The 24,859-nt window shown below is 38.4% G+C and overlaps 1 long non-coding RNA gene across 2 annotated transcripts in view; it reads right to left on the reverse strand.

The window, feature by feature from the left end:
• LOC129553375 (uncharacterized) overlaps window positions 1–24,859 on the reverse strand; it is a 393,842-nt gene that overhangs the window by 168,048 nt on the left and 200,935 nt on the right. Inside the window, exon 6 of one of the 2 annotated variants that reach the window (XR_016037387.1) lies at window positions 19,488–19,639. The exons of the other annotated variant lie outside the window; for it this stretch is intronic. This is a non-coding gene — a long non-coding RNA (uncharacterized LOC129553375). The remainder of the gene's footprint in view (window positions 1–19,487; window positions 19,640–24,859) is intronic. 2 annotated transcript variants of the gene reach the window in all.

The following is a 24,859-nucleotide window of genomic DNA, read 5'->3' on the forward strand; positions in this document are numbered from 1 at the left end:
TTGGAAGGACTGATGCTTAAGCTGAAACTCCAACACTTTGGCCACCTCATGCAAAGAGTTGACTCACTGGAAAAGACTCTGATGCTGGGAGGGATTGGGGGCAAGAGGAGAAGGGGACGACAGAGAATGAGATGGCTGGATGGCATCACCAACTCGATGGACATGATTTTGAGTGAACTCTGGTAGTTGGTGATGGACAGGGAGGCCTGTCATGCTGCGGTTCATGGGGTCGCAAAGAGTCGGACACGACTGAGCGACTGAACTGAACTGGAAAAATCATAGCTTCGACTATATGGACTTTTGTCAGCAAAGTGATGTCACTATTTTTAATATGCTGTCTTGGTTGGTTTTAAGTTTTCTTCCAAGAAGCAAGAGTCTTAATTTATTGGATGCAGTCACCATTTGCAGTGAGTTTGGAGCCCAAGAATATAAAATCTGTCACCACTTCAAGTTTTTCCCCATCTATTTCCCATGAAGTGATGGGACCAGATGCCATAATCTTAGTTTTTTCAATGCTGAGTTTTAAGCCATCTTTTTCACTCTTCTCTTTCACCTTCATCAAGAGGCTTTTTAATTCTCTTCACTTTCTGCCATTGGAGTAGTATCATCTGCATATCTGAGGTTGTTGATATTTCTCCCAGAAATCTTGATTCCAGCTTGTAATTAATCCAGCCTGGCATTTCAGATGATGTACTCTGCATATCTATAAGTTAAATAAGTAGGGCAACAGTATACAGTCTTGATGTATTCTTTTCCCAGTTGTGAACCAGGCCATTGTTCTGTGTCCAGTTCGAACTGTTGCTTCTTGACCATATATAGGTTTTTCAGGAGGAAGATAAAGTGGGCTGTTAAATTCATTTCTTTAAGAACTTTACACAGTTTGTTTTGATCCACATTGTCAAAGGCTTTAGCATAGTCAACAAAGCAGAAGTAGATATTTTTCTGGAATTTTCTTGCTTTTTTTTATGGTTCAGTGGATGGTGGCAGTTTGATCTCTTGTTCCTCTGTCTTTTCTAAATCCAGCTTGTACATCAGGAAGTTCTTGGTTCACATACTGTTGAAGCTTAGCTTGAAGGATTTTGAGCATTATTTTCCTAGCATGTAAAATGAGCACTCTTCAAATATGAGTGGATTAAATACTCCAACCAAAAGACACAGACTGGCTAAATGGATTAAAAAACAGGACCCTTATATATGCTGTCTACAAGAGACTCACTTCAGAGCTAGGAATACATACAGACTGAAAGTGAGGGAAGGACATAGATTCTTTGCAAATGGAAATCAAAAGGAAGCCGGAGCAGCAATACTTTTATTGGACAAAATAGATTTTAAATAAAGACTGTTACAAGAGACAAAAAATGGACACTACATAATGATCAAAGGATCAATCCAAGAAGAGGACATAACAATTTTACACACCCAGCATAGGAGCATCTTCATATAAAAAGCGAATGATAATAGCCGTAAAAAGATAAATCAACAGTAACACAATAATAGTGAGGGATTTTAACATCCCACATACACCAATGGAACAATCACCCAGGCAGAAAATTAGTAAGGAAACATATGCTTCAAATGAAACATAAGGCCAGAGAGATTTAATTAATTTTTATAGGACTTTCCATCTGAAAGCAAAGAAAACACTTACTTCTCAAGTGCACATGGAACATTCTCAAGGATAGATCACTTGGATCACAAATCAAGTCTTGGCAAATTTAAGATAATCGAAATTGTGTCAAGCATCTTTTTGAACCACAAAATAATGAGATTAGAAATAAATTACAGAGAAAAAAAATCCTGTAAGAACACAAACACACAAATGTTAAACAATACACTACTAAATCAAAGAGGCAATAAAAATTACCTAGAAATGAATGATAATGAAAACACAACGACTCAAAATCTATGGGATGCAACAAAAGCAGTTCTAAGAGGGAAGTTTATAGCAGTAAAATTCCACCTCATGAAACAAGGAAAATCTCAAATTAACAATCTAATCTTACACAAAAAGCAACTAGAAAAAGAAACAAAAACATAAGCTATCGGAAGGAAAGAAATTATAAATACAGAAGTAGAAATAAATGAAATAGAAATAAAAATAGCAAAGATGAATGAAACTAAAAGCTGACTCTTTGAGAAAGTATTGAAAGTGAAAGTCGCTCAGTCATGGGACTCTATGCACCCCCTGTACTGTATATTCCAAGGAATTCTCCAGGCTAGAATACTTGAGTGGGTAGCCTTTTCCTTCTCCAGGAGATCTTCCCAACCCAGCAATTGAACCCAGGTCTCCCGCATGGTAGGCAGATACTTTACCAGCTGAGTCACCAGGGAAGCCTGGTTCTTTGAGAAGGTAACCAAAATTGAAAGTTTTAGCTAGACTCATAAAGAAGAAAAGGGAGAGGACTCAATGAAATTTGAAATGAAAAAGAAGTTACAACAGACACTACAGAAATACAAATGATCATGAGACTACTAAAAGCAGCTATATGACAAACAAATGGAAACCTAGAAAGAATGGACAAATTCTTAGAAAAGTAAAACCTTTCAAGATTGAATCAGGAAGAAATAGAAAATATAAAAGGACCAATTACAAGTAATTAAGTTGAAACTGTCAAATCCTAAAAGATGATGCTGTGGAAGTGCAGCACTCAATATGTCAGCAAATTTGGAAACTCAGCAGTGGCACAGGACTGGAAAAGGTCAGTGTTCATTCCAATCCCAAAGAAAGGCAATGCCAAAGGACACTCAAACTACTGCACAAGTGCACTCATCTCACACACTAGTAAAGTAATGCTCAAAATTCTCCAAGCCAGGCTTCAGCAATATGTGAACTGTGAACTTCCAGATGTTCAAGCTGGTTTTAGAAAAAGCAGAGGAACCAGAGATCAAATTGCCAACATCCGCTGGTTCATGGAAAAAGCAAGAGAGTTCCAGAAAAACATCTATTTCTGCTTCATTGACTATGCCAAAGCCTTTGACTGTGTGGATCACAATAAACTGTGTGGAAAATTCTGAAAGAGATGGGAATACCAAACCACCTAACCTGCTTCTTGAGAAACCTATATGCAGGTCAGGAAGCAACAGTCAGAACTGTACATGGAACAACAGACTGGTTCCAAATAGGAAAAGGAGTACATCAAGGTTGTATATTGTCACCCTGCTTATTTAACTTATATGAAGAGGACATCATGAGAAATACTGGGCTGGATGAAGAAGAAATACAGCTGGAATCAAGATTGTCTGGAGAAATATCAACAACCTCAGATGTGCAGATGGCACCACATTTATAGCAGAAAGCTTAGATGAAATAAAGAGCCTCTTGTTGAAAGTGAAAGAGGAGAGTGAAAAATTTGGCTTAAAGCTTGACATTCAGAAAACTAATATCATGGCATCTGTTCCCATCACTTCATGGAAAATAGATGGGGAAACAATGAAAACAGTGAGATATTTTATTTTGGGGGGCTCCAAAATCACTATAGATGGTGACTTAAGTCATGAAATTAAAAGACACTTACTCCTTGGAAGGAAAGTTATGGCCAACCTAGACAGTATATTAAAAAGTAGAGACATTACTTCGACAATAAAGGTCCATCTTGTCAAAGTTATGATCTTTCCAGTGGTCATGTATGGATGTGAGAGTTGGACTATAAAGAAAGCTGAGCACTGAAGAGTTGATGCTTTTGAACTGTGGTATTGGAGAAGACTCTTTGGAGTCCCTTGGACTGCAAGGATATCCAACCAGTACATCCTAAAGGAAATCACTCCTGAGTGTTCATTGGAAGGACTGATGTTGAAGCTAAAACTCCAATACTTTGGCCACCTGATGCGAAGAACTGACTCATTGGAAAAGACCCTGCTGCTGGTTAAAATTGAAGTCAGGAGGAAAAGGGGATGACAGAGGATGAGATGGTTGGATGGCACCACTGACTAAATGGACAGGATTTAGTGTCAACTCTGGGAGTTGGTGATGGCCCGGGAAGCCTGGTGTGCTGCAGTCCATGGGGTCGCAAAGAGTCAGACATGACTGAGCGACTGAACTGAACTGAACTGAAGTTGAAACTGTGATTAAAAATCTTCTAACAAACAGTCTAGGGTAAGATGGTATCAAAGGTGAATTCTATCACACATTTTAGAAGAGCTTCTAAACTGCAAAGGGAGGAACACTCCCAAGTTAATTCCCCGAGGTCATCTTCACCCTGATAGGAAAGTCAAACAAAGGTATCACAAAAAAGAAAATTTTAGGCCAATATCACTGATAAACTTAAATGCAAAAATCTTCAATAAAATACTTGCAAATCAAAACCAACAACACATTAAAAACCTTATACATCATGTTCAAGTGGGATTTATGTCACAGATGCAAGATTCAATATATGTAAGTCAATGAACGTGATAAACCATATTAACAAATTGAAGAATAAAAATGATAGGGTCATCTCAATAGGTGCATAAAAGCTTCTGACAAAATTGAACACCTATTTATGATAAAAACTCTCCCAAAAGTTGGCATAGAGGGATTCTACCTCAACATAATAAAGGCCATATGCAACAAACATACAGAAAACATTCTTCTTAATGTTAAAAACTGAAAACATTTCTTCTAAGATTAGGAATAAGACAAAGATGTTCACTCTCACCACTATTGTTCAACAGTTTTGGAAATCCTCGCCATGGTAATCAGAGAAGAAAAAGAAATAAAAGGAATCCAATTTGGAAAAAAAGAAGTAAGCCTGTCACTGTTTGCAGATGACATGATACCACATATAGAAAATCCTAGAGAGGCCACCAGAAAACTGTTAGAGCTTATCAATTAATTTGGTAAAGTTTCAAGATACAAAATTAATACACATAAATCTCTTGCATTCCCATACACTAACAATGAACGATCGAAAAGAGAGATTGAGGAAACAATCTCATTCACTATTGCAACAAAAAGAATACAGCATCTAAGAATAAATCTACCTAAGGAGACAAACGGAGAAGGCAATGGCAAGCCACTCCAGTACTCTTGCCTAGAAAATCCCATGGATGGAGGAGCCTGGTAGGCTGCAGTCCGTGGGGTCGCTAAAGGTCGGACACGACTGAGCGACTTCACTTTCACACGTTGGAGAAGGAAATGGCAACCCACTCCAGTGTTCTTGCCTGGAGAATCCCAGGGACGGGGGAGCCTGGTGGGCTTCCGTCTATGGGGTCACACAGAGTCGGACACGACTGAAGTGACTTAGCAGCAGCAGTAGCAGCAAGGAGACAAAAAATACCTGTGACCTGTACTCAGAAACTGTAGAATACTAATGCATCAGTGCAATCCCTATCAAACTACCAATGGTATTTTTCACACACATAGGAAAACAACAAAAAAATTACAATGTTTATGGAAACACCAAAGACCCTGAATAGACAAAACAGTCTCGAGAATGAAAACAGAGGGGGAGGAATTAGGCTCCCTGACTTCAGACTATACTGAAAGTGAAAGTCACTTCAGTTCAGTTCAGTTCAGTTCAGTCGCTCAGTCGTGTCTGACTCTTTGCAACCCCATGAATCACAGCACTCCAGGCCTCCCTGTCCATCACCAATTCCCGGAGTTCACTCAGACTCATGCCCATCTAGTTGGTGATTAGTTGTGCCAAATCTTTGTGACCCCATGGACTATACAGTCCATGGAATTCTTCAGGACAGAATACTGGAGTGGGTAGCTGGTCCCTTCTCCAGGGGATCTTGTCAATGCAGGGATCAAACCCAGGTCTCCTGCATTGCAGGCATTTTCTTTACCAGCTGAGCCACCAGGGAAGCCCAAGAATACTGGAGTAGGTAGCCTCTCCCTTCTCCAGTGGATCTTCCTGACCCAGGAATTGAACCAGGGTCTCCGCATTGCAGGTGGATTCTTTACCAACTGAGCTCTCAGGGAAGTCCCAAAATATACTACAAACCTACAATAATCGGGATGGAATGGTCCTGGCACAAACACAGAAGTAAAGATCAATGGAGCCAGATAGAAAGTACAGAGATAAATCCATGAATATATGGCCACCAAATCTAGGACAAAGGACTCAACAATATACAATGGAGAAAAGACAGTGTCTTCAATAGTGGTGCTGGGAAAATTAGACAGCTACCTGTGAAAAATGAGGTCAGAATACTCCCTAACACCATACACACTATAAACAAAAATAAATTCAAAATGGATTAAACACCTGAATGTAAGGCCAGACACTATGGAACTCTTAGAGGGAAACACAGGCAGAATACTATTTGACATAGATCACAGCAAGATCTTTTTTGACCCATCTGTTCAGTTCAGGCGCTCAGTCGTGTCCGACTCTCCGCGACCCCATGAATCACAGCACGCCAGGCCTCCCTGTCGATCACCAACTCCCGGAGTACACTCAAACTCATGTCCACAGAGTCGGTGATGCCATCCAGCCATCTCATTCTCCGTCGTCCCCTTCTCCTCCCGCCCCCAACCTTTCCCAGCATCAGAGTCTTTTCCAGTGAGTCAACTCTTCACATGAGGTGGCCAAAGTATTGGAGTTTCAGCTTCAGCATCATTCCCTCCAATGAATACCCAGGATTGATCTCCTTTAGAATGGACTGGTTGGATCTCCTTGCAGTATAAGGGACTCTCAAGAGTCTTCTCCAACACCACAATTCAAAAGCATCGATTCTTCTGCGATCAGCTTTCTTCACAGTCCAACTCTCACATCCATACATGACCATGGGAAAAACCATTGCCTTGACTAGACGGACCTTGGTTGGCAAAGTAATGTCTCTGCTTTTTAATATACTATCAAGGTTGGTCATAACTTTTCTTCCAAGGAGCAAGCGTCTTTTAATTTCATGGCTGCAATCAGCATCTGCAGTGATTTTGAAGCCCAAAAAATAAAGTCTGACACTGTTTCCACTGTTTTTCCATCTATTTCCCATGAAGTGATGGGACCAGATGCCATGATCTTTGTTTTCTGAATGTTGAGCTTCAAACCAAACTTTTCACTCTCCTCTTTCACTTTCATCAAGAGGCTTTTGAGTTCCTCTTCACTTTCTGCCATAAGGGTAGTGTCATCTGCATATCTGAGGTTATTAATATTTCTCCCAGCAATCTTGATTCCAGCTTGTGCTTCTTCCAGCCCAGCGTTCCTCATGATGTACTCTGCATAGAAGTTAAATAAGCAAGGTGACAATATACAACCTTGACATACACCTTTTCCTATTTGGAACCAGTCTGTTGTTCCATGTCCAGTTCTAACTGTTGCTTCCTGACCTGCATACAGGTTTCTCAAGAGGCAGGTCAGGTGGTCTTGGATTCCCATCTCTTTCAGAATGTTCCACAGTTTATTGTGATCGACACAGTCAAAGGCTTTGGCATAGTCAATGAAACAGAAATAGATGTTTTTCTGGAACTCTCTTGCTTTCTCCATGATCCAGCGGATGTTGGCAATTTGATCTCTGGTGCCTCTGCCTTTTCTAAAACCTGCTTGAACATCTGGGAGTTCACGGTTTACATACTGCTGAAGCCTCTTTTGTTGACCATGATGGCTACTCCATTTCTTCTAAGGGATTCCTGCCCACAGTAGTAGATATAATGGTCATCCGAGTTAAATTCACCCATTCAAGTCCATTTTAATTCACTGATTCCTAGAATGTCGACGTTCACTCTTGCCATCTCCCGTTTGACCACTTCCAATTTGCCTTGATTCATGGACCTAACATTCCAGGCTCCTATGCAATATTGTTCTTTACAGCACCGGACCTTGCTTCTATCACTGGTCACATCCACAGCTGGGTATTGGTTTTGCTTTTGCTCCATCCCTTTATTCCTTCTATAGTTATTTCTCCACTGAGCTCCAGTAGCATACTGGGCACCTACCGAAATGCAGTACTTGGATGCAATCTTAAAAATGACAGAATGATTTCTGTTCGTTTCCAAGGCAAACCATTCAATATTACAGTAATCCAGGCCTATGCCCCAACCAGTAATGCTGAAGAAGCTGAAGTTAATCGGTTCTATGAAGACCTACAATACCTTTTAGAACTAACACCCAAAAAAGATGTCCTTTTCATTATAAGGGACTGGAATGCAAAAGTAGGAAGTCAAGAAACACCTGGAGTAACAGGCAAATTTGGCCTTGGAGCACGGAATGAAGCAGGGCAAAGGCTAATAGAGTTTTGTCAAGAGAATGCACTGGTCATAGCAAACACCCTCTTCCAACAACACAAGAGAAGACTCTACACAGGGACATCACCAGATGGTCAACACCGAAATCAGATTGATTATATTCTTTGCAACCAAAGATGGAGAAGCTGTATACAGTTAGCGAAAACAAGACCGGGAGCTGACTGTGGCTCAGATCATGAACTCCTTATTGCGAAATTCAGACTTAAATTAAAGAAAGTAGGGAAAACCACTAGACCATTCAGATATGACCCATCTGTTAGAGTAATGAAAATAAAAATAAGCAAATGAGACCAAATTAAGCTTAAAAGTTTTTGCATAGCAAAGTAACCCATAAACAAGACAAATAGACAACCCTCATAATGGGAGAAAACATTTGCAAATGAATCAACCAACAAAGGATTAGTCTCCAAAATATACAGAGTATGCAACTCAGTATCAAAACAAAAACAAACAACAAAATTAAAAAAAAAAAAAAAAAAAACTGGGCAGAAGAACTAAATAAACATTTCTCCAAAGAAGACATACGAAAAGTACATGCAAAGATGCTTAACATCACTATTTATTAGAAAAATGCAAATCAAAACTACAATGAGTTATCATCTCACCCTGGTCAGAATGGCTATCATTAAAATTAATCTAAAAACATAGGAGAGGATTTGGAGAAAAGGAAATCCTCAACGCTATTGGTGGGAATGTAAATTGGTATAGCCACTATGGAGAACTGTATGGAGATTCCTCGAAAAACTAAATATATAACTGCCATATGACCCAGAAATTACACTCCTTGGCACTTATCTGGAGAAAATCATAATTCAAAAGGATCCATGCACCCCAATGTCCATTGCAACACTATTTGCAAGAGCCAGGTCATGGAAGTAACCTAGATTTTCATCAGCAGAGGAATGGACAAAGAAAGATACATATATATGATGGACTATGACTCATCCACACAAAGGAAAGAAACAGTGCCGTTTCCAGGGATGAGGATAGACCTCGAGACTGCCACAGAGTGAGTTAAGTCAGAAAGAAACAGACAAATATTATATAATATCACTTAAACGTGGAATCCGGAAAAATGGAGAAGAGCTTATTTGCAAAGCATAAACAGAGACACAGATGTAGAGAACAGACTTATGGATACTGAAGGGTAAAGGGGAGGTGAAAGGAACTGGGCAATTGGAATTGACACATATACATTACTACGCATAAAACAGACAACTGAACCTACCTATAATAGCTCAGAGAATTCTACTCATTGTTCTGTGGTAATCTAAATGGGAAGAAAATCTAAAAAAGAAGGGGTGTATGTATACGTATACCTGATTTACTCTGATATACAGCAGAAATTATGCAACATTTAATGATAATCCAATAACATTTAAAAATATACACAAGATTTTAAAAAGGTCTCAGTTCAGTTCAGTTCAGTTCAGTCGCTCAGTCATGTCCAGCTCTTTGCGACCCCATGAATCACAGCACGCCAGGCCTCCCTGTCCATCACCAACTCCCGGAGTTCACTCAAACTCATGTCCATCGAGTCGGTGATACCATCCAGCCATCTCATCTTCTGTCGTCCCTTTCTCCTCCCGCCCCCAATCCTTCCCAGCATCAGAGTCTTTTCCAGTGAGTCAACTCGTCACATGAGGTGGCCAAAGTATTGGAGTTTCAGCTTCAGCATCAGTCCTTCCAATGAACACCCAGGACTGATCTCCTTTAGAATGGACTGGTTGGATCTCCTTGCAGTATAAGGGACTCTCAAGAGTCTTCTCCAACACCACAGTTCAAAAGCATCAATTCTTCGGCAATCAGCTTTCTTCACAGTCCAACTGCCTTATAATTAAATTTTAAAATGTAGGACATGCTCTCAAATGTCTTGATATGTCAATATTGGGACTTTTCAGTAAAACTGAACACTCAGGACAGGGAAATGAAAAACTAAATGCAATAGGAGATAAACAGGCATCTCACTAAAACTGTTAGGGCACATCTACCAAATACTAAACAATATGTGAGCTTCCCTGATAGCTCAGCTGGTAAAGAATCCACCTGCAATGCAGGAGACACCAGTTTGATTCCTGGGTCAGAAAGATCCCATGAAGAAGGGTAGGCTGCCCACTCCAGTATTCATGGGCTTCCCTGGTGGCTGGGAGGGTAAAGAATCCACCTGCAATGTGGAAGACCTGGGTTCGATCCCTGTTTTGGGAACATTCACTAGAGAAGGGAATGGCTACCCACTCCAGTATTCTGTCCTGGAGAATTCCAATGACTGTATAGTCCACGGGGTCACAAAGAGTCAGACACAACTGCATGGGTTTCACTTTCATTTTAAACAATAGGTAGGATTTCAAGTGGTAGATATGGAAAGATAAAATTTATAGAAAAAGGGGCATTAGAAATTACATCAATCAGCTGAGCATAATTACAGGATATATAAGGGAAAGGCAAAATTTTTATGAAGAGAAAGGAGTTTTGGAGTAGGCTGTAAAGAGGATAGTAATCTGGACCATCAATCTGGAAGCTATTTTGTGAGTAACTTGGAATCATTGATATTCTCTGTTCAATGTATGCAGGACTGTGCTATAATGTAGTAGTGGATTAGAGGTTAGTAGGAAGACTGGAAGCCAGAAGACTCTTATGGAAATTGTGCTAAACATTTAAAAACATTATCCACTAATTAGAATAAATGAAAGAAATGTAGTTTAAAATGACAAATTACAATTTTTTATGCTTATTTAATTAGCAAACTTTAAACACCACAAGACTTCTCAATGCTGGCAAGAGAGAAGTGAATCTGGAAGTCTCAAAATTTTCTATCTTTCTGGAAAGCAGTTTCTTACAAACTCTAAAATTTAGATTATACCAATTTTATTTAGAGAAATGTATCCAAAGGAAAAGTTAAAACTCAGTTAAATATGTCTATAAAGTGATACACATGTGAAATAAAATACTTAGCTGTGCTAAATTTTTACATACAAAGAAATTTTACTTTCATAAGAACATATTTATTAATACTAAAACAGTGATAAAACCAGGCAGAGTATGTTTAGGTATTAGCTTAAAAAATATTGCAAAAAACTAAATAATATCTGAAGGAATTAATTTAAAAATACAAAATAATTGTTTTTTGGATGATGTTTATATAATAAACAACAGTTGAGCACCCAGGGTGCATTTCCAGAACATTAGGGTTCTGGAAATACAAAAACAAATCATTTATAAAATATTGGGGAGTGTTTGATAACTGATAAATGAAATTCATTGCTCTGCTTGATGTTTATGCATAGAGTGTGGTTCCATAGATGAGAGGAGAGTGTGGATATGCCAAAGAGGAGCCTTCACCAGACATGAACTGAGGCAAGGTTAGGGGCACGCAGGGTGGGGAGAGTATAGGGAAGGTAGGAAGAAGACCAAAGAAAGAGGGCTGTGTTGGAGAAGGTGGGGAGGTCAAATTTTGCAAGCTATAAAGAAAAGAAAAATATCAAGGGTAAACACTGAAAGTTATCTTTTCATTAAAATAATGGAAATCTCAAAGGAGTAAGGAGGAGTTAGCCAAGGATCTGGAAGAGAGTGAGTTAGATCAAGTTTAATGGAAAGAAAGTGTCCAAGAATAAAGACGTGCATATAAGGTGATAAAAGAGAAAATAAGCATCACAAAACTGCTTACTCTAAAAATGTCAAAATCTGATTCATTTGGTTATAAGAGGAAACATGTTACAAGGAGAACATTTATTTTTCCTACTGTGACTTACTGATGAAGGTGTTCTTATTTTTATCTCTGTGAATATATTAATTTCTTATTTTAAAGCCAAGATAACAAAAACTTTTAAATTTCAAAGGATTATTGATGCCAAAAATACAAACTTTTATTATCATGAAATTCTAAGTTGGAAATATGTTAGTAACTTAAACAGTTCAGTTCAGTCACTCACTCATGTCAGACTCTTTGCGAGCCCATGGACTGCAGCATCCCAGGCTTCTCTGTCCATCACCAACTCCTGAAGTTTACTCAAATTCATGTCATTTGAATCAGTGATGCCATCCAACCATCTCATCCTCTGTCATCCCTTTCTCCTCCTGCCTTCAATCTTTCCCATCACCAGGGTCTTTTCAAATAAGTCAGCTCTTCACATCAGGTGCCAAAGTATTGGAGTTTCAGTTTCAACATCAGTCCTTTCCAATGAATATTCAAGACTGATCTCCTTTAGGATGGACTGGTTGGATCTCCTTGCAGTCCAAGGGACGCTCAAGAGTTTTCTCCAACACCACAGTTCAAAAGCATCAATTCTTTGGCACTCAGCTTTCTTTATAGTCCAACTCTCACATCCATACATGACTACTGGAAAAACCATAGCTTTGACTAGACGGATATTTGTTGGCAAAGTAATGTATCTGCTTTTTAATATGCTGTCTAGGTTGATCATAACTTTTCTTCCTAGGAGCAAGCATCTTTTAATTTCATTGCTGTAGTCACTATCTGCAGTGATTTTGGAGCCCCCCAAAATAAATTCTCTCACTGTTTTTGTTGTTTCCGCATCTATTTACCATGAAGTGACAGGACCACTTGCGATTATCTTAGTTTTCTGAATGTTGATCTTTAAGCCAACTTTTTCACTCTCTTCTTTCACTTTCATCAAGAAACTCTTTAGTTCCTCTTCACTTTCTGCCATAAGTGTGGTGTCATTTGCATATCTAAGGTTATTGTTATTTCTCTCGGCAATCTTGATTCTGGCTTGTGCTTCATCCAGCCCAGCATTTCTCAAGATGTACTCTGCATATAGGTTAAATAAGCAGGGTGACAATATTTTCCAAATTTGCTGGCATATTGAGTCCAGCACTTTCACAGCATCATCTTTTGTGATTTGAAAAGCTCAACTGGAATTCCATCACCTCCACTAGCTTTGTTAGTAGTGATGCTTCCTAAGGCCCACTCGACTTCGCATTCCAGCATGTCTGGCTCTAGGTGAGTAATCACACCATCATGGTTATCTGGGTCGTGAAGATCTTTTTTTGTATAGTTCTCCGTGTATTCTTGCCACCTCTTCTTAATATCTTCTTCTTTGTGTAGGTCCATACCATTTCCGTCCTTTACTGTGCCCTTCTTTGCATGAAACGTTCCCTTGGTATCTCTGATTTTCTTGAAGAGATCTCTAGTCTTTTCCATTCTATTGTTTTCCTCTATTTCTTTGCACTGATCACTGAGGAAGGCTTTCTTATCTCCTCTTGCTATTCTTTGGAGCTCTGCATTCAAATGGATATATCTTTCCTTTTCTCCTTTGACTTTAGCTTCTCTTCTTTTCTCAGCTATTTGTAAGACTTCCTCAAACAGCCATTTTGCCTTTTTGCATTTCTTTTTCTAGGGGATGGTTGTGATTACTGCCTCCTGTACAATGTCACGAACCTCCATCCATAGTTCTTCAGGCACGCTATCAGATCTAATCCCTTGAATCTATTTGTCACTTCCATTGTATAATCGTGAGATATTTGATTTAGGTATGAACCCAAATTGTCTAGTGGTTTTCCCCACTTTTTTCAACTTAAGTCTGAATTTGGCAGTAAGGAGTTCATGATCTGAGCCACAGTCAGCTCCTGGTCTTGTTTTGCTGACTGTATAGAGCTTCTCCATCTTTGGCTGCAAAGAATATAATCAATCTGATTTCAGTGTTGGCCATCTGGTGATGTCCATGTGTAGAGTCTTTTCTTGTGTTGTTGGAAAAGGGTGTTTGCTATGACCAGTGTGTTCTCTTGGCAAAACTCTGTTAGCCTTTGCCCTGCTTCATTCTGTACTCCAAGGCCAAATTTGCCTGTTACTGCAGGTATCTCTTGACTTCCTACTTTTGCATTCCAGTCCCCTATAATGAAAAGGACATCTTTTTTGGGTGTTAGTTCTGAGATGTCTTGTAGGTTTTCATAAAACCATTCAACTTCAGTTTCTTCAGCATTACTGGTCGGGGCATTGACTAGGATTACTGTGATATTGAATGGTTTGCCATGGAAATGAACAGAGATCATTCTGTTGTTTTTGAGGTTTCATCCAAGTACTGCATTTTGGACTCTTTTGTTGCCAATGATGGCTACTCCATTTCTTCTAAGGGATTCTTTCCCAAAGTAGTAGATATAGTGGTCATCTGAGTTAAATTCACCCACTGCAGTCCATTTTAGTTCCTGATTTCTAAAATGTCAGCGTTCACTCTTGCCATCTCCTGTTTTACCACATCCAATTTGCCTTGATTCATGGACCTAACATTCCAGGTTCCTATCAACATTGTTCTTTATAGCACAAGACTTTACTTCCATCACCAGTCACATCCACAACTGGGTGTTGTTTTTACTTTGGCTCTGTCTCTTCATTCTTTCCGGAGTTATTTTTACACTGATCTCCAGTAGCATATTGGGTAACTACCGACCTGGGGAGTTCATCTTTCATTGTCCAATCTTTTTGCCTTTTAATGCTGTTCATGGAGTTCTCAAGGCAAGAACATTGAAGTGGTTTGTCATTCCCTTCTCCAGTGGACCAAGTTTTGTCAGAACTCTCCACTCTGACTTGTCTGTCTTGGGTGACCCTACACTGTATGGCTCATAGTTTCACTGAGTAAGACTTAGTTAAACTTAAGGAGGGGTTTATTTTTAGACACCAAATTAAAGATATATTCCATAAAATTGGATACAAGCTTCTTCCTAAAAGTAGATCCGAGCAATAATAAAATAAGCAAACACTTATTTTAATTACATATTACATCAAGAAACTCATGAAAATAGCAATCTTGGATGGAATAATTTTCCAACAGTCCTTCAAATAAGCAAATTGTCCCAACTTTCCCTCATCCTCCCCTGTTCTCCTGCAACCCTCAAAGTCATACTCTTAAAAACAATATATAATAATTTAGTAATGGGGGAGGGTATTTTTTGATGTGTGTCCTATTTAGAAAGCTTTTTTAAAAATTCTTTTTTTGGGAAGCATTCCAAATTCTCTCGGTATTTATTGAACACACGCAGGTCAGAGTTATACGTGGCTCTGTCTGATCAAGAAAATATTACACCCAAGAAAGAACAGGGATGAAGTAGGAAAGGGAACAAGTGGTTAGAATTTGGATTAACAACCGATCCAATATATTCATGAGTAATGACAGATCTGCAAATTTTCTTTAATGGTATATATTATTTTTGTTTGTGAAATTATTTTCTAAAAAAACCAGTTTTTAGCATGAATACTAGTGCTTGTTATAAAATACAGAGGTTTTACCTGTTTATTTATGACTTGGACATGCACGGTCCAATACCTATATTTTAAAATGGCAATTATGATAATATAATGAAAATGATGAAATTTTCTGACCACATAAATTAGAAGAAAATTATTGTCAAATTAAGTAACTATGTTCTGTATATTTGTATCTGGTTTTGATAAAAGTTAACTGGTTTGCTTGACAAATATCTTACTGATGATAAGAGAATATAGTGAAATCTGAGTAATAATGAATCCAGCAAGAATAGCTATGAGAAACCCAGAGAGTGTATTTAAAAGCAGAGACATCACTTTGCTGACAAAGGTTTATTTAGTCAAAGCTATGATTTTTCCATCAGTCATGTATGGATGTGAGAGTTGGACCATAAAGAAGGCTGGGTGCCAAAGAATTGATGCTTTGAATTGTGGTGCTAGAGAAGACTCTTGAGAGTCCCTTAGATGCAAGGAGATCAAATGGGTCAATCCTAAAGGAAATCAACCTGAATATTCATTAGAAGGACTGATGATGAAGCTCCAATATTTTGGCCACCTGATGTGAAGAGCCGACTCATCAGAAAAGACCCTGATGCTGGGAGAGATTGAGGGCAGGAGAAGGAGGTGACAGAGGATGAGCCTGAGGTGGTTGGATGGCTCAATGGACATGAGTTTTAGCAAACTCAGGGAGAACTCAGGGAGACAGTGAAGGACAGGAAAGCCTAGTGTTCTGCAGTTAATGGGGCTGCAAACAGTAGGACATAATTTAGCAACTGAACAACAACAATAAACCTTAGGACTTTGGAATGATTCATCTTTATGGCATTCAGCCTCATAGTCTTTTAATAATATTGATTCCACAGAGATGCCACTAAGGTGCCCAGGAATAGTTAAAAGTCAAAAATTAACTTGACTAAAATATTGTCTCAAAATATATTTTATATAACATCTATCTTTAGCCTATTTAATTCTCAAAGGAAAAAAAAAGCCTTCCTAGACTATGTTTCTGCAGCCATTTAATCTTTCTCTAACTTTGTTTTACAGAAACAAATGAAATCTTTGAAATAAAATCTTAGAAAATGAAATCTTTCTATTAGATTAGGCTAATTCATACGACGGTTACATTAAACAAAATAGTCAGGCAATATGTCATTAAGGTCAAATATTTAAGCTATTTTTACTCCCATTTATTTTTATGCCATTGGCATTCTTTCTGATGAGCTAATGTAGGAAAATATTGCTATGACTGAGTGAGTTAGATCACTAAAAACTTCACACTTTGAAAAGGTTGCTCTTTAAGTGAATTGGGTGCTATAAAACTGAAAAAAACAAAAAAAATCTGATAGGTGAAAGTGGGATTCTGAGTGCTGAATAATCCCTGGTCATGCTTTTGTGTTCGCATGTGAATAGGATGAGTTTAACCATTTCTGAGTTGAAACATAAAGTGGATTGTTTAAAAATAAGATTTGAAGAATAGGAGCATATTTCAAGATCTGGGCGCTCTTCCTTTCATTTTGGAAAGATTATTCCTAGAACTTGGATTTTTTTTTTTTTTTAATATAAGGCATCATTCAAAAAAAAGTCATTCCACGTCAATATCCAAAGACATAAAGATTCTGGAGACTTTTCTCACATCAGTCCTGCATTTATAATTTCATGTACTCTACTGACTCATCATGGTCTGAAGCTATATTCACTTCTTTCTTGCCAGAGATATACCATTGGACTAATTGACTCGCATCAATTAATTACCTTCTACCTCTCAATACCGATTATAACGATCTCTAGTTTTCCTCTAGTCTAATTTTCTCTATCTGTTCAACAGTCAACTTGCATAATTAGCTGAATGTACCTTAAACACACCAACCTCTCAACATGTTCACAATTGAACTCATTGTCTCAGCACACACGCACAATGGCACTTTTATCTACCCAAGCTTTCTTGCAAACTTTGACAGTCATCCAAGACTTTCAGCTTGTTTTAACCTCCCTCATATGAGTGGTGAAATCTTGTCAATTTGATATTTAAAACAGCTCTTGAATAACCTGTGCAGTTATTTTCTTATTATTCTTCTATACATTGATCACTCTACTGACTTTTCTTTTTTGGTCAATTTATTTAACTTTCACAGTTGCGAAAACTTCCGGAGATCACTCTGAAATGTAAGTCTGGTCAACTCATGCCCATTCTTATATTTATTCATTTGTTCTTCATCATCTTTAGAATTTAATTCAAAATCATTAACATGCCCAATTTAGCACGTGCCTACTTTTCCTGCTCCTCCCCCACTTACCCTCAGCATTCTCAACATCACATTCTTCATTTCTCAAGTGTGCTTTTCCTGTCATCAATATTTGTTTAAGGTAGCTGGAACTCCCTGATCCATCTTGTCAGGCTACCTAAGAAGACCGGGAATCCATACCAGAGAACTTCAGGACAGATTATGGCTAAAAAGCTGTCGTCTGTACTCCTGCATCTGTGTGCACCCGTGTGAGGACAGACAATCTAATTTATACCTGTGAGTCTGCAAAGCCTTATTAGGCTTATTAGTATTGAGCATGTGCTCAATACTCACTAACAAAAACCCACAAATGGACAAACACTTGAATGGATGAAAATAAATGATGTGGGGCTTTATGAATTGGGACTGGGAAACTGTGAAATATTTCTGAGTTTTAAAACTCTCAACTTATATTTGTATATTTTGTATTCTCTATATTTAAAGTAGCTACAATTGATTACTAAAAACTTAACACACATTCTCACAGACAGTGTCCAGGGGAAAAAGGAGTGGCATTACATAAATTTTGTCTACCTCTTTCATAAAAGATAATCCAAAAAGGTAATTTGAGAGAATCATAATTTATTCATGCATGACATTACCATTCTGGCTTTTCCATTAACTGGTTGAAAAAATTACTGAGTAGGTATTATGAGTGAAATATTAGGGGTATAATGACGTCTGGGCTTTTAATGTCTCCATTTAGTTGAAGTTCTTAGGTTTTGGACTGCTATATGGAAAAGTTGAATTTGTGGTTGAGAGGCTGAAGAGTAAGCATTCTTTTCCTGTTGACTAATCCATTTTGAGTTTCCCTGCAGGTGCATGAATTGACTGGAGACCTAACCTTTACAACACAGATTCAAACATATGCAGATCTATTTGGGCTTTGGATATCTTAAACTAGGAGATGCTCAAAGGTCACTATTGATAGGACTGAGTTACTGAGGTTGGTTTTAAAAAAAAAAAAAGTGTAAGAGGTAACTTAACTGTCACATGAGGACAATGAGGTGACTCCAGGTCATCTCTTTCCCCTTTGCTCAGTATATTACTCTCTAGATACAGAGGCTGGTAAAATGTTAATTCTCTGGACACTAAAGTATATTTTAATCTTTCTTTTTTCTGGAGTTACCAAAAAAGGAAGTGAATTTTTCTTCCTAATAATAGTAGGACCTGGAATTATACCCCCAAGAAGGGCAAAGCAAAGAACTAAGGCAATTATAAGGGTCAATTAAGCACAAAAGTTGTTTCTGCTTCAGTAATCCACGTAATTAAACTGAAACAGGTTCAGGCATGTAATTGGCACAGTTCTCTTGGCTTTGGTAGCAGAGACACATGATGTTTTCACAAGTCAGGAACCAGGTTCAAGTTACAGCCTTTACTCTATGATACGTTTTGAAATATAGAATGAAGTACTAGAGTTTCTAATGATATATTCAAGCAGTAAGTTAATTTGACAGCCATAAGTTAATGAGAAAATAAAGTTTTCGATGATCCTGTGCAGACAGAATTGATACATTAAACCTTTCCTTTATATGCATACCTTTAACATTACATAACATATATGTTCATATATATATGGTGTGTGCATGCTTAGCCACTTCAGTCATGTCTAAATCTGTGTGACCCTATGGACTATATAGCCCACTAGGCTCCTCTGCCCATAGCTTTCTCCAGGCAAGAACACTGGAGTGGGTTGCCATGCCCTCCTCCAGGGGTCTTCCTGACCCAGGGATCGAACCTGCATCTCTTACGTCTCTTACAGCGCCCCCTGGGAAGCCCATATGTTCATATATATACACATATAAAAATATATACATACATTTCTTCAGTTTTGATCTCTCTTCATCAACAGGCATCTCAATTTAACGACTAAAACTGGATTCCTTTCGGTGTCTCTTCCTGTTTTCCAAATATTTACCTGTCCTCCCATATTCCTTGGCTCAATTTAGGATATCTTCATTCATGCAGGGACTAAAATCATAAATATAGAAAGTGTTCAAGCTTTCATCCTTTTCTTTCAGACTGTGATTTACCCCTCCCTCTCCACACTACCCACTATGTAAGTGAAACACTCCACTGATTCTATTTCTCAAGCAACTCATGAATCTGTGTGCCTGCCCCTTCCCCATTCACCAGCTCTTCTTCATAGCCATGTGTTAGATCTTCACCTTTTCTTGTCAAGACCAGTGAGTTAGCCTCCTAACTGGTAGGCCACTGTATTTGTCTTGTCTCTCCCACACTTAGTCATCTATAATCAAACTACAATACAAATATCCCATGTCACTTCCACTACCAATGGATACTTAGAATCTATGGGGCCTTAGTACTGCAGAGAAATGTCTCCGTTACCTGACTTCTACTTCTGTCTCCATTTTCAACTCTCCTGTCTCTGACAAGCAATTTTCACTCTACCGTGGAGGACGGATGATGTCCCCCTCTTCTTGACTCACCACTGCTATGTTATACTTCCATGTCGTGCCTAGTTCCTCTTCCTGGAGTTGCATTTACCTCTAGTATGTCAATTCATTCTAACAAGTAAGTCATTCATTCATTCAACAACTATTTATTAAGCACCAATGATGTATCGATAACCTCTGATATGCAGATTGAAAGGAAAAGGAGAAGAGGGCAACAGAGGACAAGATGGTTGGATGCCATCATTGACTCAATGGACATGTGTTTGAGCCAACTCCAGGAGATGGAGAACGACAGGGCAGCCTCATGCGCTGCAGTTCATGGGATCACAAAGAGTCAGGCAAGACTGGGTGACTGAGCAACTACAACAGTGTACCAGCTCCTAAACTGAGTACTCATTATCAAATTGCGCTGCTTCTCCAACCCATTCGTTTCAGTTTGGTTTAGTTTTCATCAAGACCTTTTATGGGCATAATCTCCTCAGAGGATCCTGGGAGGTTGGACAATCACCTACCCTCTCTACCTGCAAATTCCCCAGTGAAAGTTCCAGCCACTACACTGAAGTTGTTTTTACTTATCTGTCTTACCCATACCACTGAATTCATTCTAGGGAAAGTTCTTATGTCTTATTCTTCTTTGCATTCCCTGATTTCAGTGTCTGCTCCATGACAGTTTCTTAGTAAATAGGTTTTGAACTGAACTAAATGCTACTGCCCTTAAAGGCTACCAGAGTAAGTTAAACCTGATGCAATAATATATCCTTCCTTTTAGGTTCTTCTTTCCCTAGCAGCATTTCTTATGCTCACTCTATTCTTTCTCTCATTGTTTTCCCTCTTTTCTAACTACATCTCTCCTCTTTTCATTTAAATATTTGTAAATGGTAAAGAATCTGCCTGCAATGCAGGAGACCCAGGTTAAATCCCTGGGTCAGGAAGATCCCCTGGAGAGAGGAATGGCAACCCACTCCAGTATTCCTGCCTGGAGAATTCCATGGACAGAGGAGCCTGGAGGGCTACAGTCCATGGAGTCACAAAGAGTCGGACACAACTGAGTGACTAATACACAAAGCTTTGTTACCTACAAGTGGTAATAATAGCACTGTCCACTTTCTTGGCTACAGGAGCTTATTGGTGTTTTGTCAGCAGTGGGAATTCCAAGTTTCTGGTGGTCAAAGGAAATAATGTTTTCAAAAGGAAAGGGAGAACACAAGAATGTACTGCAACGGCAATGATACTAGAATCAATGTTTTGGAATTCAATGCTATCAAATATGGGAGGGGTTGCTCTCGGCTCCTTTTAGAATCCTGAGGTCTTAGTATCTCTTGAAGTTCCTGTCTTCTAATACCCATCCAATACATACAAGCACACAAATAAGTGCACACTTGGCAACCACACAATGCAAATAGACACATGCTTCCTCTCATACTTTGTTATGCCTGAATTGCTCATTTCTCAAATTTATAAACTAGTAAGATCTTTACCTATTTTACAACAAGGAGATTAAACAGGAATTCAAATCTGAATATTCATTGGAAGGATTATTGATGAAGCTGAAGCTCCAGTATTTTGGCTGGCCATATAATGCGAAGAGTCGACCCATTAGAAAAGATCCTAATGCTTGGAAAAATTGAGGGCAGAAAAGAAGGGGGTAAGAGAGAATGAGATGGTTGGATGGCATCACTGACTAAATGGACATGAGTCTGAGCAAATTCCAGGAAATCATGAAGGACAGGGAAACCTGGAGTGCTGCAGTCCATGGGGTCACAAAGAGTCAGACATGACTGAACAACTGAAGAAAAAAACAAGATTTTACTCATTGTTTAGGTGCAAGGTCAAATTCCACCAAGTTCTCATCCACTTTAATCACACTTTACTCTGATGGGAATAACCACAAACTGTGATAGATGAGCCGTTTTTAACTTCTAATCCATTATGGATCAATGATATGGCAAATACAATGCAAATTAATTACTAGATAAATGGAATAAAAAAGAAAATCAGATAAACTATATCTAATATGTCACTTCAGAATTAATAGAGTCATCAGAAATAGAACCACTTTGTCAAACTGCTAAAAAGGTTTTCTAAATACGTCACCCCAATGTCATCATGAACCAGGAATAGGACGTAAACTGGAAGCAATCCACAGACCATGCTTTGAGAAGCACTGCTCTAAAGAAACTATTATTAACTTACACAATAGCCAATGTATGCATGCTCAATAAATAAAGAACAGGTCTCAAAAACAATAAGAGAAGAAATCAGAGTTTGTGTGTATGTGTTTTCTTTTTTTCTTATTTTGAACATGCTTTACAATTTTCTCTTTAAAGTTTTGAAATTGTTGCTATTAGCATTATGCAAGTGATTCAGTCAGAGTTTTCAATAACTAATTCACTCCTCAACAAGTGTTTATTGAACGTCATCTATATGCCAGACACAATCCTAGATGCTAGGATCCAAATTTTCATAAGCTATGGTCTTTAATTCAGACAAATCCAAATTAAAGGCTGTGCTACAAAGCAATTGGAGTGTAATCTTCAAAAGTATCAGGGTCGTGAAAGTCAAGGAAAGTCTGTAGAATTTTTCTACACTCATGAAGATTAATAAAATGAAACTACAAAACAAGGCACATAATTTGGAAACAAATTCTTACACACTAAAGACCAATAGTTGGAATTTATTTGGACAACTGATGAAACTTGAATGGGATCTGGGGATTAGATAATAGTGAATTAAGGATGTTAATTCCCTGATGTATTAGTTAGCTGCAGCTGTGTTAACAAAATATGATCAACTGGGTGGCTCAAGCAACAGGAATTTTTGTTTCATAGATATGAAGGCTGGCAAGTCATGATCAAGGGACTTACCAATTCCTTCTTTCTTGCTTTTGTCCACACATAACAGTGAGAAAGTAAACAAACTCTCTGGCATCTCTTCTTATAAGGGCACTAACCCATTATGAGAGCACCATGCTCATTACCTCATCTAAACCTTCTTAGCTACCAAAGGCCTCTCCTCCAAATACCATTGCACTTGGTGCAGGCTATTCTGCAAACACCATTACAGGGGGTGGAGGAGGGGTTTGGGTTTCCACATATGAGTGAGACTGAGTGTGCTTAGTTGCTCAGTTGTGTCTGACTCTTTGTGACCCCGTGGACCATAGCCCTCCAAGCTCCTCTGTCCATGGGGATTCTCCAGGCAAGAATACTGGAGTGGGTTGTCATGCCATTCTCCAGGGGATCTTCCCAACCCAGGGATTGAACCCAGGCTTCCCACACTGCAGGTGGATTCTTTATCATCTGAGCCACCAGGGAAGCTATATGAAAATAAAGTGGGGCACAATTTAGTCCTTAAGACCTGATATTGATGATTTTATTGTGGTTATGTGGAAAATGTCTTTGTTTGTAGGGAGACACATCCTAAAGCACTCTGGGTAATGTGGCATTATGTTGGCAATTTATTTTCAAATAGTTCAGTGGAAAAGTTCTCTGTAATGTAGGTACAAATTTTCTGTAAGTTTCCGATTGTTAAAAGATAATGTTTCTGGCCTTGAGGCTCTCAAGTCTACTTGGGAAGAGAGATGAGTGAGCGACTGTAATTAGGTGCCATTAAATGCAATGAAATGCGGTGATATGACAAGGGACTGAAATGAAAGAAGGAAGGTGAGTTTGTCCAGAAGAAAAGCAGGAGGGATCTCAAAAAGAAAGCAAATCTTGAAGGTCAAAATGTAAAACAAACCAGAGTCCATTGAACCCATGTTTATTCATTAATGATTATGTGACAAAATTGGCATACTTGATTTTTATTTTTCCCTTGTGTTTGACTTCCCGTAGAGTCATTATCTTAACTCACCATTTTCTTTTAAAATTAACCAAATGACAAAAGATTTGAGGGATTAAAGGAAAGAGTAATACATTAAGAGCATAAGGTAAGTTGGGGATTAGATAAAAGTGTGTTCAAAAAGTGCTATCTCTTAAACATCATTCTTTGAATATCATAATATATCTTAACAAAACCTTAGCTTACCGAGCACACTCTTGCTTTCTCTTTTCCAGAATCCAGATATATACTGAAAAAGCTTATCTTTAGGTCTCCATATTTGTTGCTAATGGCTATTACCCTCCTTTAAGTATTATATGAAATTTCCAACGAACATGGGAGAGCAAGGGCTAGAGTGCTCATTTATTTCCCTGTATCTTATAGATATCTATAATTCACTCATTGATTGACCAAGTATTTGCAGGGTATCGATGCAAAGGTAACAAATTGCTTACCTAAAGGCCTGGAATGATTCCTTTGCATGTTTTTTTTTTCTCCCCCAATGTTTAAAATTGAGCCCATACTTAGAAACTGTGAGATTTCACATAGAAATATCAATATTCAATTCCCTTTACCGTTAGAAGTTATGGGCCCTGGAACATGCTATCATGTATGTATGAAAAGTATGGAAAGTATGACTGGAATGAGTAGAAACAGCCCCTGTTTGCTGAGCATGTGATCGTCTTTTCCTCAGTCCACACCACTCCCAACTGTGCACTATTGGTCTGTTACACTCCGTTTGGCTATACTCATGGTTCCAAAAGTACCTGCATTTGTAACCCTAGCCAAATATTAGATAACAATAAATGGGAGAGCTTTGAGAACAAAGTGATACAAAAGCACATATCGGAAATACTAAGGTTCAAGTTCAGGTCAAGCAAAGGTCAGCAATAAGCTCAAAAATTTATTTAGAAGACTGAGCAAGATCCTTTCCTCCTTCCTGATTTGTCCAATAAGA

Source organism: Moschus berezovskii, chromosome 1 (assembly GCF_049115385.1).
Source record: "Moschus berezovskii isolate FMDL1 chromosome 1, NW_MosBer_1.0, whole genome shotgun sequence".
Classification (NCBI taxonomy): Eukaryota; Metazoa; Chordata; class Mammalia; order Artiodactyla; family Moschidae; genus Moschus; species Moschus berezovskii.